We start from the raw sequence: 19,694 nt of genomic DNA, 5'->3' as shown, positions 1-19,694 counted from the left end.
GGATAGTGGGATGAGGGTGGGCAGCTGATCTAATTTTGGGCCTAGCCAAAGAAGTTTTGTTTTGGTCTCGTTAAGTTTCATTTGAACGGTGAGAGCCCAGGATTGGAGGTTTGTTATACAAGAAGAGATGTTATCAGAGAGGTTGGTGAGGTTGGAGTCGGTCTCGAGGAGGACAAGAATGTCGTCGGCGTAGGTGTAGAGTGTCTCAAAGGGGGAAAGTTTGAGGAGTTTCAGGGAGGACATATAAACGTTGAAAAGAATCGGGGATAGAGGTGAACCCTGAGGAACTCCGCAAATCGGTTTCCAAGGGGAGGATGAGGTACCGTTCATGTTAACGAAGTAGGAGCGAGAACGTAGGAATTTTGAGAACCAATCTAAGACTAATCCTGCTGTGCTACATCTACAGAAAATCTCAGCTGTTGCTGATAAGCCCTGTTAACCACCGGAGCTCTGAACAGAGAGGTGGACACTATACCTCACAAGTTAAGCTGGGGACTTGTGGTTTTATCTCCAATGTTTTGCTACAGTGTTTGCCTTCCATGTTTTGCAGTTTTCTGTTCTTGTATGGAATTTATTTTTTCATGGCATTTCTACTTACCTGAACACTGGTGAAGAGGACTGTCCTTAATCAGAGAAAAACCAGGGGAATTATATTGCATGCCATACTTGAACTTTAGATATTTCTGACAACTGTGTGAACCATCTTTATTTTTGCTTGATTTATGAATTTCATGATTGTGGCTGACGGTGCTCAGACCACTTACCAAATAAAGCCTAGAATTGAGAGTTTAACAATACCTGGACTATGTCTCCCATTCTTGGTAAATTTATCTCAGTGTGGCCTGGGCAGACTAGGCAGGGGCCAAGGTCTGTTTTTACCCGAAAGGCCTTCCTCTTTCCTGAGGAAGCCATGCTGACAGGTCAGAGTAAAACACTGCTATGCCGCCTGCAGATCTAGGCAGGGGTTAGCTGTGTAACAGAGGATCCATGCAAGCTTGAAGAATTCATTAATCTTAACTTGGACCATATGTCTTAAAAGGAACGTTTCATAGATTGGAATTAAATGTCATACTGAATATATTTTTTCTTTTGCTGATATGAGGTTTTTTTTTGGGGGGTGAGGATAAAATCGTAAAATTTTTTAACTAATTTTTACTGTTTTTATTTTTGTTGAAAGTGCTTATATTCAGAACACACTGAGATTTCGATCTGTCGGGAAAGGTGTGTTCGTTGGAGAGGGACGGGGCTTCCATTTCTTGCCGTTGATGTCAAAGTGCCGAAGTTCTGTAAGAGTCACTGTGTAGCATGTCTTGATGGCCTGTGATGCCCATTTTATGGAACACGGCTGCAATGAGGCCCCATAGAGTGAGAATGTTTACAAAACTAGTAAGTAACGACAGCACAGAGAGGAACGTGACACTGTCTGACAACATGGTCCAGCTCTTGGCTCTCATTTGCTACACACCAGAAGTTTTCTTATTCAGCGAATCGATCATGCAGAGGAGAGAGACGATTTTGGGAGTTGTCCAGGCCAGGAAGATACCGCTGGCCCTGTGGTTTCTCATAGGCAGCATCATAGGAGGACTCTTCCTGCTCACTCTCATCATCTTTATTCTCTGGAAGTTTGGAATTTTTCCCCGCAAAACACATGAGAAAGATGAAGCAGAGTGGAAACTGGAACAGTGACTGTGCAGGCTGCTGTGCTCCGATCTCCTTTCCAAAAAAAAAAAAAAGAGGATTGTTCATTTATGATGCTTGACACTACTGCTTTTCTTCCTTCTTTTACCTTCTCTCTCTAAAGTGCCTTTTAAAGAATACATATTCTCTGACAGATCTCTATCTGAGCTGCCTGCAGAAGAAAGAAACTGGCTTCTCTGGTTTTGTGATAAATTGTGGTTATTAAGATCTTATATTGTTTAAAGTATGGAAGAAGGTGGCAGGGATGTCATTGGAAGATAAGGTGTTTTGGTGCCAGTGTGTGTCAGAATAATGGTTAAATGTTGTTTTCCTCCTGCGATTTTTATACAGCTTTTATACAGCTTAAGACTCTTAAATCCCTCATATATTAATATTTAAAATGCTACATCTATTTATTTATTTGTTCATTGATCTGAATATCACTTATTATTAAGGTTATATGAATATAAGGGGAAAATAATGATTAATTGAAACTGATGGATTCTAGTTATTGGGGGATGGTATAGTTAGGAAGAGAAATTGATGAATTCAGGTTTGGTGGTTTGTATGGGGTTAAATTAAGTATGAGTGGGTAGCTTATGTTGATAATTGTGGTATAATTTATATGAATATAATACTGAACTGAATATATAAATGATATTTTAATTGAATAAGTGAAATTGTTATGGGAATTATTCATTTTTATGCTCATAATGGGATGCTTTGTGAGGCTTCTCTATTGAAGTAAGCATTTTATCTTCTCTATTGAAGTAAGCATATACAATTTTTTGGGGGGGTAATATTAAATGAATTAAATAGAATTTAGGGAATATAGTATATGAGTATAGATGTTTATATCTTAATTGATTTAATTAATTATAATATGGAAATTAATGTTGGTCTTTCCATTTTGGTATGTTATAAACTTCTATTTTTTAATATAATGGGAATATGTATGTGCCAGTATGTGTCAGAATAAGTGTTTAGTGGTTAGTTTTCCTCCTGTGATTTTTCAATAACTTGCTATATTAATATGTTAAATAACACATCTACTTATTTATAAGTTCATTGATCTGAATATCAATTAGTATTAAGGTTATTTGACCATAAGGGGATTAATTTAGTAAGCTTTCTTATTAGAGTGATTTATTTAGGGATAAGCTTCAACTTCAAAAATTATTTATATTAGGTTAAATATTGGTTCAGATTAATAAGTCTGACACTATCATAAGTAAATCTGTTGTAATTTATTTGGGTAAGCTATTTAAAAGGTCTAATAATTTTCATGCATCTTTTCTATGATAAAGTGATGACTTCCTTTTATGTTCTAAATGGGGAATATCCTGGAATTTTAAATTATTCAGTACATTTTAGGGGTATATTATGGGTCAACTTGGGGAAGCAGTTGGATGCCTAGGGGTGGGGTTTGAATTACCAGCCTAAACGTTTGCTTACAAGTTTTGGGGTGTGGGGTGGGTATAAGGGATATCTGGGTTTTAGATCTTGGAAGTATATCTTGGTGGAGGTGGGGGGAGGGGGTTCTTTTTAAGGGATTATGTATGTGTAATGGCTTTTTGGTGTTGATAGGGGTAAATGTAATTTTGGTTTATTTTTCATGGTCCCATTCTGTTAAAATTTTACAATGACTTTGAAATTGGTTTTCTTAAATGTCAATGGGCTTAATCACCCAATTAAGAGGAAAAAACACTTACCTTTTTAAAACAGCAGGAGGCAGACATATATTACATTCAGGAAACTCACTTATCTGCTACTGAAACGGCCAAGTTAGAAGGTGATGGGTTAAGCATAGTTTTTCGCTCCTGCTGTGGGAAAGAAGGCTGGGGTGACTATACTAGTACATAGAAAATGCTCAACTGCATTTAGTGCAATCTCAGCAGACCCTATGGGAAGATGGATTCAAGTGAAAATGAGCTCAGGAAAAGATATTCTGATGCTTCTTAATATTTATGCCCCTAATGCAAATCAGGCTGAATTTTTCTAAGCTCTTCAGCAGTTTATTCTGCCACTGGCTACTTCTAATTTAATAGTAGCTGGGGACTTTAATGCTTTTATGGATCCATTGTTTGATAAACAACCCAGTAAGATACTAAAATCTTTGGGTTTGGATAATTTGGTACAGTTCTGTGGCTTGAAAGATATGGCGGATTCTTCATTTTAATGCTCAGGAATTTTCTTTCTGTTCCCATGTGCATAAATCATTTTCAAGAATAGATTACATTTTTGTTTCAGATCAATTAACTCAGCAGGTTACAAAAGCCAACACAGACCCGATCATTTTGTCGGATCATGCTGGAGTTTGGATTGAATTTAAATTTGCTGAAAAAGATTGTAGTAGGCCTGTTTGGAGGTTCAATACATTGCTTGCATATTCAAACTTTCTTGAAGAATTTCAAATAAAAATGGATGAATATTTTTGACAATGCCCCAGAGGAAATCTCTTTAGAAACATTGTGGGATGCTTTCAAAGCTCCTATGAGAGGGCAGATCATTTCATATTTGGCATATGTAGGGCTGGAGGTCTGATAAGTTCTGATCCAGGGCATCAGAACACTGGCAAGGTCAGCACACAGGTAGTTTTCTGAACCAGCCCAGGTCGATACACTGACTTAGGCCCTGTGTACGGATCTAGGCCCTGTGTTTGGATCTGAGGCCCTGTTTCTCATTCCCTCTCCCTCCTGCCACGTATACATTCTAAGCAAGGACAAAGTTTGCACCTTATGACAGAATGCTGAGGCATTTCTCCTCCTTTCCTGTCACATATTAACCTGACACACATTTACCCTTATTCCTTAGCTTGTTTAAGCATCCCTTATATGGGCAACAATCAGACTTTTCCTGAGCAGGCCTTGACTTAAGGCTAATCAATAGAGCTTAAGAAGCATGCATTATAACCTTTGGACTGTCACATAGTAAGATTTGAAGCTTACTTAAGCAATGGCAATATGGTTGAAGTAAATGTTTTATCCAGTCCAAAAAGCACTATCAATAAATGTTCAAAAGTACGTCTGGATCCATGTACGATTTAAATCGCTTATACTAAATTCAAAAAGGACACCCCAGCCCCACCACTCCACCGCATGTAATGTTTTCTATAGCGGGAAGCATATTGTGGTGCTTCATCATTGGCTGTCAGTTTTTGTTATTTCACTGCTGTTTTTAGTTGTTTTTTATGTATATATATATTTTTTGTTAGTTTTTATATCAATGGTTTAAGAAATAAATATTTCCTTCACACTAAACATTCTCAGTGTCATAGTGTATGGTTTAAAAAGTAAGTAATACTTATCTCAGCCAACACCTAGGGAGTCTGACCCGACATGTTTCACACAACCAAGTGTTTTATCAAGGGTCTCCCAAGGCTGCCGCTGTCATCCGACTCCGTATCTAAGTGAGAAAAGATCTTTTCTCACACTCTAACCATCTCATTGTGCGGGGCTTTATGCTCCCACTTGTCACTGGATCCAATATACATTTTACTATGGATATTGAACAGGAACTCCTGAGTAAAATGGATAAGGAGGAATATGATAGTAAGTTGGATGATTCACTACAGCAGCTTCGTGAATCAATAAAGCAGACGAAAATTAAGAAATGGAAAAGGGACGAAAGGGATTACAGGGCAGGGAAGGTGTATACTTGGAATAAAAGACACACTCCGGCACAAATTAAGAAGAAAGTAGCATTTGAAGCCTCTACTGAAGAATCGGAAGCGACGAGTGGGGAATCTGGTGACTCCTCCACCAATAGGACATCGGGGGACGAAGGACAACAACCATCCTCGAGGGTGCAAAATGCCAAGTCCAGGAACAGAGGACGGGGCCAAGCCCGGGGCAGAGGAGCAAAGCTGAAACATCCCTAGTTACCAATTTATCTTCATCGGTGGTGTTAACATCTGACCAAATGGAAGTTTTACAACTTGGACTGGGGTATGTCATCCAAGAAAGACCGGACTTTTTCCAACCTAAAATAGCTTTCCATAAATTTATTAGAAAATTGAATATTAAGATATTCTTCCAATCCACAACAGAGATCCCTAATTATGAGGATCTATCCGTCATTAAAAAATAATCCAAGTGGGTCCCCCCAGGAGTGATGGACCCGATATTGATGACTTTTAAGGATCTAGTGCTTGACGGGATAACTAAATATGAGAGATCTGTTAAATCCTCCAATATCCAATACAACCTGTCTTATCGACACTATCTGGCGATACGTCAACTCATGGACATGGATCATATTACCATCACCAAAGCAGACAAGGGTGGTTCCATTGTCATCCAGGATGTACAACAATATCACGAGGAAGCAGAACGGCAACTTAGTGATACGATAGCATACAAAATGCTATCTGAGAATCCTATAGGCCCGTTGATGAAAGACATCTATAATTTTATCACTCAACATTATGAACTGGGCCAGATAACTTTAAAGGAATATCAATTCCTGCTGGAAAAACATCCTAGGACCCCCAGAATTCGCTTCGTTCCTAAAATCCACAAAAATCTTACTAAGCCACCTGGTAGACCCATAGTTAATAACAGAGATAGTCTGTCCAAATTTCTGGATATTTTCCTGAGAGATAAAGCTGTAAAGGTTAAATCCTATCTTAAGGATTCTTCTCACCTCCTTAGGACCCTTCAGGATATCAGTGTTCCCCGTAGAGATGTATTTTTAGTCACTCTTGATGTGGTATCGTTGTATACTAAGATACCCCAAAATGAGGCACTGTCCATTATTGAAGGGGTGATGAATAATAGGGTGGAACATCTAAGAATATCTACTCCTTTTTTGCTAAAACTGGCCCAGTGGGTCCTAAAGAACAGCTTTTTTGAATATAATGGGACTTTTTTCCAACAAATAGAGGGTGTGGCTATGGGGGCCACTTTGGCACCCTCCATAGCTATGCTATATATGGGGAAATTTGAGATGGAGATAGTGTACCCTTCTGAATTCTTTCAATCTATCCCCCTATGGAAACGATTTTTGGATGACATCTTTTTCCTATGGGTGGGCACAGAGGAGGGTTTGAAAGAATTTTTTGTCTGGATCAACACTATGAATCCTAACCTACAGTTTGTTCCTTATTTTAGTAGAAATGAGATTGAATTTCTAGACATACTGATAAGAAAGGATCAAATGAAAATTGAGACGACTTTGTACAGGAAACCGGTTGCTCGTAACACTCTACTTCATTTCGATAGTTTCCATCCCTACCATTTAAAACATAGTCTCCTCATAAGCCAATATCTGAGAGCACGGAGGGTTTGTTCCACGCTAGATGAATTTTAAAAAGTGGCCAGGGATTTGGAATGGCGGTTCCAAGAGAGAGGGTACCCCAAAAGTTCCACTAGGCAGGCCTATTTATGGGCACGGTATGCTCATAGGGAATTGTTACTCATGGATAAACCTCGTGTTCAGGAGGTAGGGCGGCTGATTTGTGTCCTACCTTTTTCCAAAGCATCAGGGGTGTTGATTTCCCTGATTAAACAACATTGGCACATATTAAGCTTGCATGAGGGTTTTTCGGAGTTTCCCTTATTTTTGTACCGTAGGAGTAAAACTATTGGACAGGCTCTTAGAAAATCGGATAGCCTAAGTGATAGGGAGACTCACTGGACACACTAAATGTCATCAATGTCAGTGGTGCAATCTAGCTTTGGAAGGGCCCCAATGGATCGACCCACAATCAGGTTACACGGTGAGGGCTAGGGCTGACACGACCTGTAAGACAGCTAGGGTTGTGTACATAATAGTCTGCCCTTGTGATCTCGTGTATGTTGGCCGAACTAAGAGGGCTATTAACATACGCTTAAACGAGCATAAATCACGCATCAATACTGGGGCTGTCCAAGCCCCCATAGTTCAACACTGGTTAGATAAGGGCCATGGTATCCAACATCTAAAATGAAGAGTTATTGACTATGTAAATGAAAAAGAATTAGAAGGGGATTGGGAGGGTAGATTAAATTTATCAGAACAACGCTGGATCTATCGTCTGAATACGGTGGTCCCAAATGGATTGAACAATGAGCTTGAGTGGGCTTCACTAATATGAAGCTGGCTCCGGGGGCCAGCTGTTGGTATCGTCCGTTAAATGGGGTAAAATATGTATTTACATAATATTAGTTACTGTTCGTTCTGACGTCAGACATTGACATCCCTGATTGTTTGGGACGTTGACGTCTGGGGAACGTATAAATCAGCTGACTAAGAGCGTGACCGCCATTTCGTTTTAGACGCAATGGTGGGAGACTGGTTATGAACGGTAAGAGTTAATTAAAGTACTAGTGCTGAAAAAGTTTAAATTATATTAAGTAAATATGTGTTATATAGTGATAGTATGGACACTTAGATGTGTTTTATATTTGTCTAGGGAGAGGGAGCCTTGATAAAGCCCTTTGAATCACACGGGCGAAATATGTTGGGTGATTGATGTTTCTACCCTCCCGATTAGCGTCAAATTCACAAGCTAAGTACTTTTAGCATATATTTATATATAAAAAATTTTTCTTAAAATTAATATTTATGAAACACGCATAGTAAATATATATTGGGTCCAGTGACGAGTGGGAGCATAAAGCCCCGCACAATGAGATGGTTTGAGTGTGTGGTGGCCCGCTGAGGACCTGAAAATATTGTTAAACTACACCGAATGAAGTTTGGCAAATCAGTGAGGTAACGTCTTGCTGAAGCTGGCTGGTATATGAGAGTATTCTTCATTTAAGTCGGTTATATTAAGTGCCTAGGTTCTCATTATATTGTAATTAAGAAATGACACCACACAATTTTACTGCTGCTATTTTTGCACAATTAACTTGTAATTCTTTAATGATTGTTATTTGCTTGCTAACCTTTCTTAGCCTTCCTTCACCTTCTACTAGGGAAGCATGCAATATAACATTTGGGAAATCTTATGAAAATAAATCAAGCAATGGGCCCTTTACAGTGTGGCACTCTAAATTCTAACATAATTCCTATAAAAAAAGGGAGGTTTTGGCAATAGATCTTAAACCATTCCTCTACATCCAGATGATAAAGCAAATATCTTAATAGCAGCTCTGAACATAAAAACTGAATGGAGTTCTGAATTGACCACACATTTAAAACATTACAGATTGTGCATTGCACCTGAAAAAGTTCAAAAGCGGTATCCTTTATATTATCCTTATATACAAATTACTGCAATCATTTGCAGCTCCTATCATTATTACTTTAAAACTTAATTATGGCAAACAACCTTCAGATTTGATCTATATAACACCAGACATTCAAAAAGTGATAGCGATTATTAATCAGCTATTATTAACGCAATGCGTTAATAGGATTCAAGATTATATAGCACTTTCTTTATTAATCTTTCTGCAGAAACGCCAACCTATTGCAGTTTTAGGCCAGCTAATCCCTGATAATCGTTTACATATAGTGGAATGGATCTATTTATCACATACGCCCCCTAAGAATATCAGCTGTCCTCAATCCATGTATAGTTCTCTCATAAGTAAAGCAAGAAATTGAGCCTTAGCCATTCTGGGACTGGATCTGATATCTATCACCTTTCCCATTTCGCAAGAGCAATGGGAATTTCTTTTTCACTATAACGAGGAATTGCAAATTGCATTAACAAATTGCATCGGTCATATTTGTCCTCATTATCCTAAAGATAAACGCTTAATTCTAGTGGCAGAAAGCGATTTGGATTTTCATTCTGCACTAAACTTAATACCAATAATGGACGCTCTCACTGTCTAAAGAAACAGCAGCAAGACACGCGTAGTTGTGCACTGGACCCAAGAAAATGCTTCTCGGGTCTTATTCACTCCCCCACAACAATCTGCTCAACGATTAAAAATAGACGCTGTTATTCTTGCGCTGCAAACCTTTTTCCTCTGTCCATTGAACCTGATTACAGGCAGTCTGTACGTTCATAATTTAGTTTACCAGATTCCTGGTGCCTACGTCACCCCGTCAACTGATGACAACTTACTATTCTTGTTTCTTGAATTACGCTCATTATTGTCAACACGTAAACACTCTCTTAATGTGTTTCACATTTGTAGCCATCAAAATCTTCCTGGAGTCATTTCTACAGGAGATAATATTGCAGATGCTGCATACTTTACCCCTTCCATAGATAGGCATGCATTTTTTCACCAAAATGCCACAGCCTTGGTAAAACTGTTTCATATTTCCTTAAATCAAGCTGCCACTGTAGTTCAATCTTGCCCACAAATGCTCTCAGCTGCATTCTGCTGCTGAGTACGGGGTAAACTTCAGGGGACTTACAGTAAATCAAGTGTGGCACATGGATGTCACACAATATCCCCCTTTTGGGAAATGGAAATATCTACACGTTACTATTGACACCTATTCTGGTTATCTTTGGGTAACGTCACACACAGGCGAAACGACGACTCAAGTAATTAATCATATGTTGCCATGCATTGCTGTTATGGGAAAGCCAAAAATTAAAAAAAAAAAAAACAGACAATGGTGCTGCATATTCTTCCCATGTTTTTTCAGAGTTTTGCTTACAGTGGGATATCCAATTAATTCATGGTTTGCCATATTTAGCACAGCAAACTGTACTTTAACATCTTATTTATTAAAACAGAAACCAGTGAAATATGTCAGGTTCAAATATCTTTACCTTTTTTATTGTTCACTATTAACCATTTGAACTATTTTTCAGAGTACTGTCTCCTAATCCTGTTTGGCATGCACCTGCTCTCTTCATAATCTGGAGAAGGGGTTATGCCACTGTCTCAACTCCTACAGGTCCAGTTTGGGTACCGAGCAGACACGTCCAGCCTGCATGAACAGAAACTACAGAAGAAAATCGAGCTGCCCCTACAGAAGAAAAGCAAGCAGCTGCAGACACCAGTACAAGAACAACAGAAGACAATGTCGTGGCATCAACTCCTGCAGAATCCCATTCCTGAATTCGATTCCATCTTAAGAAAACCACAACAAAGTCCCATCTCACAGCAAGACGACCGAAAAGACAGTGTTATTCTAAGACTGATCCTGTGACTTAGGCACACATTAAAAGCTTCCATTCCCGGAAAAGACAGCGTTATTCTAAGACTGATCCTGTGAATTGGGGACACCTTAAAAGCTTGAGTAACCAAGTCATTCTCACCTTGAAAAAGACTGATAATTTTCACATTAGATGTGCAACTGTTGTGCTTTTTCTTTTTTTCATTTAATAAACCTGTCCTATGGTTTAATACCTTTCTGCCGAAATATACACCCACACCATGCAAGCTATTTATAGTAGCACTGCAGATCTTGAGAATCTAATATTTTGTTAGCTGTTGTATTTTCTTTATTATTGTCTAATGTATTGTTCTCGGAAAAGAACTGTTTGTTTGTTTATCCTATATTTTTATTTACTGTAACACCTGTCGTAGGTCATAGGCCTGTCCCACAGGTGGCAGTGATTTACATTTTTGATTATTTGCCGACACATCACAAGTTCTTTTTACGAGTTACATTTAATTTGAGAACTAGGCTCTTGCACCACACTCTAAGAAGACAAAATCTGTCTTGTGAGTATTCATTGTTTGTATCACCTTCACATGAGTTAACTGTACCTATGATGCATATATTTGGGCTTTTGAGGGTTTGCCCTGGGCATTTCTTCTCCATCTTTATGCATTTAATTCTAGATTACTATGCCCGGCACTTCTGGGTATAGGGAAAGTACTCTTGAGGTTCGCTTATTTTAGGGACATTTGGGGATTTTTTAATATGCTTCACATATCTACTAGGGAACACTAATTAATGCCAGACCCCTCCGTCTGGCTTAGGAAGTTATAGGGACACACAATTTTGATTATAACATATGCACCTTATTAGTTATTATTGCATATGTGATAGATATGCGTGTGACGTGTTTGGGGCCCCAGACTGTGTGTGTGAGCATGTGTTGGATTAGGTGTGTGAACTGTGGATGTGTCGTTATATTTGAAATGTGCATATAAAAATAAAACATTACTACCAACACATTAGATTTTGAAGCTTCCAGAGGCACTATATGGAAATGATTAAGTTAGCGCCACGGGGAATAAGAAAGATTTCTCCACTAACTAATTTTATGACTGAAGCTGAAGTATCATGTAACAGGTTTAAATCATGGGGACACGTAGCCCGAAAATTATCCTGGGATGCCATGACTATTTATACCTCCATAGTAGCAAATCACAAAAATCTGTCATGTGCTAGGGTAAGAATTTTACTAGTACTTGCATTATCAGTGGACCAGCTTTATGGAACTGTTCACATTTTGTAAATATTTCCTATATTAATGCTCACCTTGTCCTGCCTCCAGGATATCCCTGCTAATTTAACACACAATACCCAAGGCCTCCTGAGTAGATTCTGGGCAGCCTTGGTAAATAGAAAGCAATTGATTAATCCCAGAATTGCTAGAGCAAGACGCTCTATCTCTATACCCTCTGATATTTATGCTTTAACTAATCAATGTAATAGTAATGTTAACTTGCTCTCAAAAGCTGAACTTATCTCTTTGACAGTCTCTTTATTTGGGGTACCGGGGTTAGCATTATAAAATTAATAAACCTTTATCACGCTTAGCTTGTGCATTAGCAAAAAAACATCGATCATACCTCACACAGCACTTAGCTTGTTAAATCAAGAACTTGATAACTCACCAGAGTGCTGGAATGCTTTATGGGCATGGCTCCCATCTGGCCAGTGGATCCGAGTTATTCTCAATATCTCCTCTTTGAAATAGGTCTCTTGATTACCCTCTGTTGTGCAATGTCTGCCTTCCTTGTTTCACTTACTCATAAGTCAATTTTCTGGCCGCTATTGCAAATTATCCCGCAAAGATTTGCCCTACCTCCGTAAAGCCCTTAAAATAGTAAAATAAGGGGAAATGTAGGGCAGGAGGTCTGATAAGTTCTGATCCAGGGCATCCGAACACAGGCAAGGTCAGCACACAGGTAGTTTTCTGAACCAGGCCAGGTCGATACACTGACTTAGGCCCTGTGTGCGGATCTAGGCCTGTGTTTGGATCTGAGGCCCTGTTTCTCATTCCCTCTCCCTCCTGCCACGTATACATTCTAAGCAAGGACAAAGTTTGCACCTTATGACAGAATGCTGAGGCATTTCTCCTCCTTTCCTGTCACATATTAACCTGACACACATTTACCCTTATTCCTTAGCTTGTTTAAGCATCCCTTATATGGGCAACAATCAGACTTTTCCTGAGCAGGCCTTGACTTAAGGCTAATCAATAGAGCTTAAGAAGCATGCATTATAACCTTTGGACTGTCACATGCTATAGTAAGATTTGAGACATATCAGAAATGTACACATTGGGAATCACTTTATTGTAACTGTTATTATGTATCCATATGTCACGCGAGATAGTAGCTTTGAAAAACACATGAAATATGTAAACAATAAGTTACCTTGGTCTAATCCTCACTGTAAATGCATTATGAAATTATAACCTCGTAGAGCATTAACTAAGTAATTAATGGAGCTATGATTCTCAATAAAAAGGGGGAGAGACCATTCATTTGGAGCGCCTCCTTCTCGACTCTAAGACTGCATGTGTGTGTTTCCTGTGGGGTATTCCTACAGGCATATATTAAGAAAAAGCTAAAACTTGAATTTTCTAATTTGGAACAAAATATTAAGAATTTAGAATCACAATTGGCCTTGAAATGGGAACAAATTACTTTACAGGCTCTCTTGAAATTAAATATAAATTCAATGAGATTTCTTCACAATTGGCTAGGAAAGATTTGTATTCTCAACAGGCTCTGTATTATGGAAACTCAAATAAAGCGGGAAGATTATTGGCTAATTATCTTAAAGCCAAAAAAAGAAAAGTAAAGATTGTGGCTATTAAAGATGAGAAGGGTAAAATTCATTCTCAAATTGGAAATATTTTAAAACAATTTTTGAATTATTACAACACTTTATATACTTCTGAGCCTTATTCAAATAAAGAACTTGAGGGTTTAGAGTTTTAAAGTTAAATCAAGGGGCCAAAAATTCCCGAGCATATAAAAGGAGATCTAGAAGCGCCTATATCGCTTAAAGAACTTCAGACAGCATTGAAGTCTCTTAGAGTTGGATCCGCTCCAGGTGGTGATGGATTCACTGTGGAGTTTTATAAATCATTTCAAATTACATCATTACTTCATCTTTTAAATTTATATCAAGCACAACTAACTAAAGGTTGCATTTCAGGTACTATGGCAGAATCTTTAACTATTGTTTTACTGAAGCTGAATAAAGATCCCATGATGGTTTCAAATTAAAGGCCTATTTCTTTGATTAATGTAGATGGAAAACTTTTGGCTAAATTATTGGCTTTACGCTTGGCCAAGGCTCTCCCTTATATGATCAGTATGCACCAAACGGGTTTAGTTGCTCAAGGACATTCATCAAACAATACCAGATTGGCTTTTCATATGTTGAATTTAATAAAAGCCATGGAAGATCCGGCCTTCTAGTATCTTTGGATGCAGAGAAGGCCTTTGATCGTGTAGAATGGACCTTCATGTTTCAAGCAATGGATTGGTTTGGTATAGGATCCGGATTTATTCAAATGATTCAAACCTTGTATAGTTCCCCTTCTACCAGATTATATATTAATAATACTTTTTCAGAACGTTTTCATCTGGAGAGGGGAGTTAGATAAGGGTGTCCATTATCCCCTTTGCTCTGGAACCCTTGTTATTGGCTATTCAACAGGCAAAGGAGATACAGGGTATTCCTTATGCAGGTCAGGAATATAAGGTCTCTGCTTATGCAGGTGATATTTTGCTTCATTTGAGGAATACTGAATCTACCCTCCCGCATTTACTAGATTTGATTGACCAATTTGGAAAATTTTCTGGATATAAAATAAATTGGAGTAAATCGGAGGTTCTTCCGCTAAATGTACACTGTCCAAAAGGATTATTTGACTCATTCCCTTTTCTTTGGAAGGAAGAGGGTATAAAATATTTAGGTATTTGGATTCAAAAAACGTTGGAAGACACGAGAGTAAATTAAAAATCCTTATTGCTAAAGGTCTCGGAAATGTGTGAGCAATGGAACCCATTACATCTGTCTGGGTGGAGAAGAGTCCAAACAGTTAAAATGATGATTTTGCCTGTGGTTTGCTACCAAATGTGTATGTTGCCAGTTTATTTTCAGGGGATAAGAAATTGAACAGTATTTTCACCAAATTCATTTGGCTGGATAAAACTGCTTGTATTGCTTTAGTATCTTTACAAAAACCAATTGCGGCAGGTGGGGTAAATTTCCCAAACTTTTATAGGTACCATCAGGCCTATATACTGCGTTAGGGTATGTATTGGATCCTTCCTGAACTCATGGAACATTTCCCTGATTGGCTTTACTTAGAGTGGCAACTTAAGTCCCCATTATGGTTGTTTCATGTGTTGAGTATCAAGTTGCCCAGATATGTTTAGGACAATAGTATTTTATTTGACACCTGGAAAACCTTGAAATTTATTAACAACTTAACAGATATTCCAGTAGAAAAAATCCATGTGTCAATCCTTATGGCTAAACTCCAAGATTCAAACTAGTGAATCTAAGATCTTCTGGAAGCATTGGATGCAGGCAGGTATACATACACTAGATGATGTTTTATCAAATGGGAAAATACTTGATTTTTCACGACTGCAACTATCATTCGGTCTTTCAAAGTCTCAAATTTATAACTGGTTGCAGTTGAAGCAAGCCTGATTGGCGAAATCTAAAAAAAAAAAAAATCAATATAGTTTGCCAGTCCTATGCTTCCAGACAGATTTCATAGGGCATCAGGCCACCCAGTGGTGTAAATTAATATCTGGTTATATGAATAAGAAACCAAAAACAAGTTTGAGAGATATTTGGAGCATTGAGATTAAGCAGCAGATTTCTGCTACTCAATGGTCACAGATTTGGTCTTGGAGGATGAGATGTATAGCGTCGGCATCTATGAGACAAACATGTTTTTTTTTGTTGCATAGAAGTTTTTGGATCCCTGTTAGATTACAAAAATTAGATAGTTCTTAGTAGAGAATGACACGGTGGCTGTTACCCGCAGCTAGCCACAGGTAACCCGCCGAAATGGGGGCGAGAAAAGAAGTGGCCGCTGCGGGTACAAGGAGAAGGCCATTCACCGCCCTGTGGAGCGATGAATGGCCTTGTCTCTGCAGTGAAGAGAGGGAACGCACGCGGTCACCGATCGTGCTCCCTCCCTCCATACTGATAGCCGCCTCTGCCCAAGCATCTCCCTCCCTCCCTCCATCCCTCCTGATCGCTGCCTGAGCCCGATCGCCACCACCTGAGCATCTCCCTCCCTGCTCCTTACCTTCGCGACAGGCAATTTCTCTAAATGTGCTTCCTACCAGCATCCGGAGATTTGAAATTGCATGTGGCTGCCGTAAAGGTCATCTCTGATGCAACCGGAAGTTGCATCAGAGACAACCTTTCCTGCAGCCACATGAGATTTCAATGCTCCGGCTGCTGGTAGTAACATAGTAACATAGTAGATGACTGCAGATAAAGACCTGAATGGTCCATCTAGTCTGCCCAACTTGATTCAATTTAAATTTTTTAAATTTTTTTCTTACCTATTTCTGGGCAAGAATCCAAAGCTCTACACGGTACTGTGCTTGGGTTCCAACTGCCGAAATCTCCGTTAAAACCTACTCCAACCCATCTACACCCTCCCAGCCCATCCCCCACCAAACGACCATACACAGACACAGACCGTGCAAGTCTGCCCAGTACTGGCCTTAGTTCAATATTTAATATTATTTTCTGATTCTAGATCCTCTGTGTTCATCCCACGCTTCTTTGAACCCAGTCACAGTTTTACTCTCTACCACCTCTCTTGGGAGCGCATTCCAGGAATCCACCACCCTCTCCGTAAAGTAGAATTTCCTAATATTGCCTTTGAATCTACCACCCCTCAACCTCAAATTATGTCCTCTGGTTTTACCATTTTCCTTTCTCTGGAAAAGATTTTGTTCTACGTTAATACCCTTCAAGTATTTGAACGTCTGAATCGTATCTCCCCTGTCCCTCCTTTCCTCTAGGGTATACATATTCAGGGCTTCCAGTCTCTCCTCATACGTCTTCTGGTGCAAGCCTCCTATAATTTTCTTCACCCTCCTCTGGACCACTTGAAGTCTTCCTATGTCCTTCTCCAGATATGGTCTCCAAAACTGAACACAATACTCCAAGTGGGGCCTTACCAATGACCTGTACAGGGGCATCAACACCTTCTTCCTTCTACTGGCTACGCCTCTCTTTATACAGCCCAGCATCCTTCTGGCAGCAGCCACTGCCTTGTCACACTGTTTTTTCGCCTTTAGATCTTCGGACACTATCACCCCAAGGTCCCTCTCCTCGTCCGTGCATATCACCTTCTCACCTCCCAGCATATATGGTTCTTTCTGATTATTAATCCCCAAATGCATTACTCTGCATTTCTTTGCATTGAATTTTAGTTGCCAGGCATTAGACCATTCCTTTTTCATATTTTCCACTCCCTCTTCGGTGTCTACTCAGTTACAAATCATGGTATCATCTGCAAAAAGGCACACTTTTCCTTCTAATCCTTCAGCAATGTCACTCACAAACATATTGAACAGATTGGCCCCAGCACCGAACCCTGAGGGACTCCACTACTCACCTTTCTTTCCTCCGAGCAACTTCCATTAACCACCACCCTCTGGCATCTGTCCGACACCCAGTTTCTAACCCAGTTCACCACTTTGGGTCCTAACTTCAGCCCTTCAAGTTTGTTCAACAGCCTCCTATGAGGAACTATATCAAAGGATTTGCTGAAATCTAAGTAAATTACATCTAGCATATGTCCTCGATCCAGCTCTCTGGTCACCCAATCAAAAAATTCAATCAGGTTCGTTTGGCACGATTTACCTTTTGTAAAGCCATGTTGCCTCAGATCCTGTAGCCCATTAGATTCAAGGAAGTACACTATCCTTTCTTTCAGCAACACTTCCATTATTTTTCCAACAACTGAAGTGAGGCTCACCGGCCTGTAGTTTCCTGCTTCATCCCTGTGACCACTTTTATGAATAGGGACCACAACCACTCTCCTCCAATCCCCAGGAATTGCTCCCGTCTCCAGAGATTTGTTGAACAAGTCTTTAATTGAACTCGCCAGAACCTCTCTGAGCTACCTTAGTATCCTGGGATGGATCCCGTCTGGTCCCATCACTTTGTCCACCTTCAGTTTTTCAAGTTGCTCATGAACACTCTCCTCCGTGAACGGCGCAGAATCTACTTCATTTTCTCGTGTAACTTTGCCAGACAATCTCGGTCCTTCTCCAGGATTTTCTTCTGTGAACACAGAACAGAAGTATTTGTTTAGCACATTTGCTTTTTCCTCATCACTCTCCACATATCGGTTCCCAGCATCTTTTAGTTTAGCAATTCCATTTTTCATCTTCCTCCTTTCACTAATATATCTTAAAAAATTTTTGTCTCCCTTTTTTATATTTTTAGCCATTTGTTCTTCCGCCTGTGCTTTCGCCAGACGTATCTCTCTCTTGGCTTCTTTCAGTTTCACCCTGTAGTCCTTTCTGCACTCCTCTTCTTGGGCTCTGGAGTAATCTAAGGAAATACTTTGTTACAGAAAGGGTGGTAGATACTGTCAGCACAGCCTTAGCTGTCAGCATTTTCTAACCAATGTCAGCAAAGGCCTATGGGAGATCATAACATTCTTATCTGACTTTAGGGCATATCAGTGCAGATGGGCTAGCAGCCTCAGAATAAAGTAACAAAAGACTTTGATACAACCCTGAGATGCGAAGAGGTGTTAATGTCTGTGCTTAAGATATATAGTAAGCCCAGCTGCATGGTCTAACACAGATAGGGTGATACTGGAAATTACATTCAACTCCAGTCTGTGAGGAACAGTTTCTCCCTCTTTTCTTCTCCAGTCTCTCACACCCCACTTACTTTATTTACCATTGTTTCAAACAGTTTACAAAAGATAGGGGTACTTAACTGCAATAGATTCTATTTTTAGAATAGGTCTCAAACTCATAAATATGAGATGAATTCTCTCTGGATCTCTCTCTCTCTGAAACATGGGCCATCATGCGCCCCCCCCCTACCTCTCTCTTTCTTTGCCCTCATAGCACCTATTCAGGGAGCTGTCTTTGCTCTCTCATGCACAAGAGCACAGAAGCAGTCTCTGAATCTACTCTGTATTTGTAAAGCTTATTATGATTTCTTTCTGCACATTTGTAACCCAGAATATTCTTGATGTATCTTTCTGAAGTCTATTTCTGACAATATACATTCTTTATGCAATCACTTCTGGCTGTGCTTTTCATTTGATTTTACTTCCTACTGAATCTTCTACGAGGGTATTGAACCTGGGGCCTGGCGGATTGTAAGGCCGCCACAATATATCATTGGGGCTTATTTGCCCCTCCATATTGGGGGGGCTCGTCTTGGTTCCTCAAGAACATTGTCAGCTGGGTAAGTAGAATTTAATTTTTTTCTTGTAAGCACTGTGCATTAGGTATCATTATATGCTGCATAGACAAGGTGAGAGATGTATTTTACACTCAAAAGTTCTTGTGCAGTTTTGATTGATGATTGAGTATAGACAGAGTGAGATAGGAATCAAAAGACCTTATGAAACCCTTAAATTGTGGTTTAGACTGTGAGAGGGGAAAAGACCCTTAAGAGGGGCATTGTGCTGCTGAATCAAACCTACCATAAGGTCTATGTGTGCAAAAAGTGAATATTTTCCTGTCAGCACAAATAATACTTTTGCAAGAGGACTTCATCTTTGCCCTAGAAGCTGGCAAACATCTGCTGACTGTGACAGCATTAGATATTGGACTTTCCAAGAAAGTGCTTGGGTCACAAGAAGAAAACCAAACCACATAAATCTAGGTCAAGATGACTTACCAGAAGTCATATTAACCACAGGTGGAAAGAGCTGACAGATCTACAATCAAGCCTAGGAG

General features: G+C 39.4%; 1 protein-coding gene across 24 annotated transcripts in view; it reads right to left on the bottom strand.

Annotated features, from left to right (window-relative positions):
• Positions 1-19,694, bottom strand: part of ABHD13 (abhydrolase domain containing 13) — a 341,021-nt gene that overhangs the window by 227,437 nt on the left and 93,890 nt on the right. For 3 of the 24 annotated variants that reach the window (XR_004539849.1, XR_004539851.1, XM_033948426.1), the window contains exon 2: positions 3,390-3,500. The exons of 19 other annotated variants lie outside the window; for them this stretch is intronic. The gene's annotated coding sequence lies outside the window, so the exon portion shown is untranslated. Of the gene's footprint in view, positions 1-1,465; positions 1,714-3,389; positions 3,501-19,694 lie in introns of all 24 variants that reach the window. 2 more of the 24 variants (XR_004539850.1, XM_033948425.1) reach the window with 1 other exon arrangement.

The sequence above is a fragment of the Geotrypetes seraphini genome, chromosome 6 (genome assembly GCF_902459505.1).
Source record: "Geotrypetes seraphini chromosome 6, aGeoSer1.1, whole genome shotgun sequence".
NCBI classification, from domain to species: domain Eukaryota; kingdom Metazoa; phylum Chordata; class Amphibia; order Gymnophiona; family Dermophiidae; genus Geotrypetes; species Geotrypetes seraphini.
Note: the sequence above shows the minus strand (reverse complement) of the source record. Positions and strands in the feature narration are given on the sequence as shown.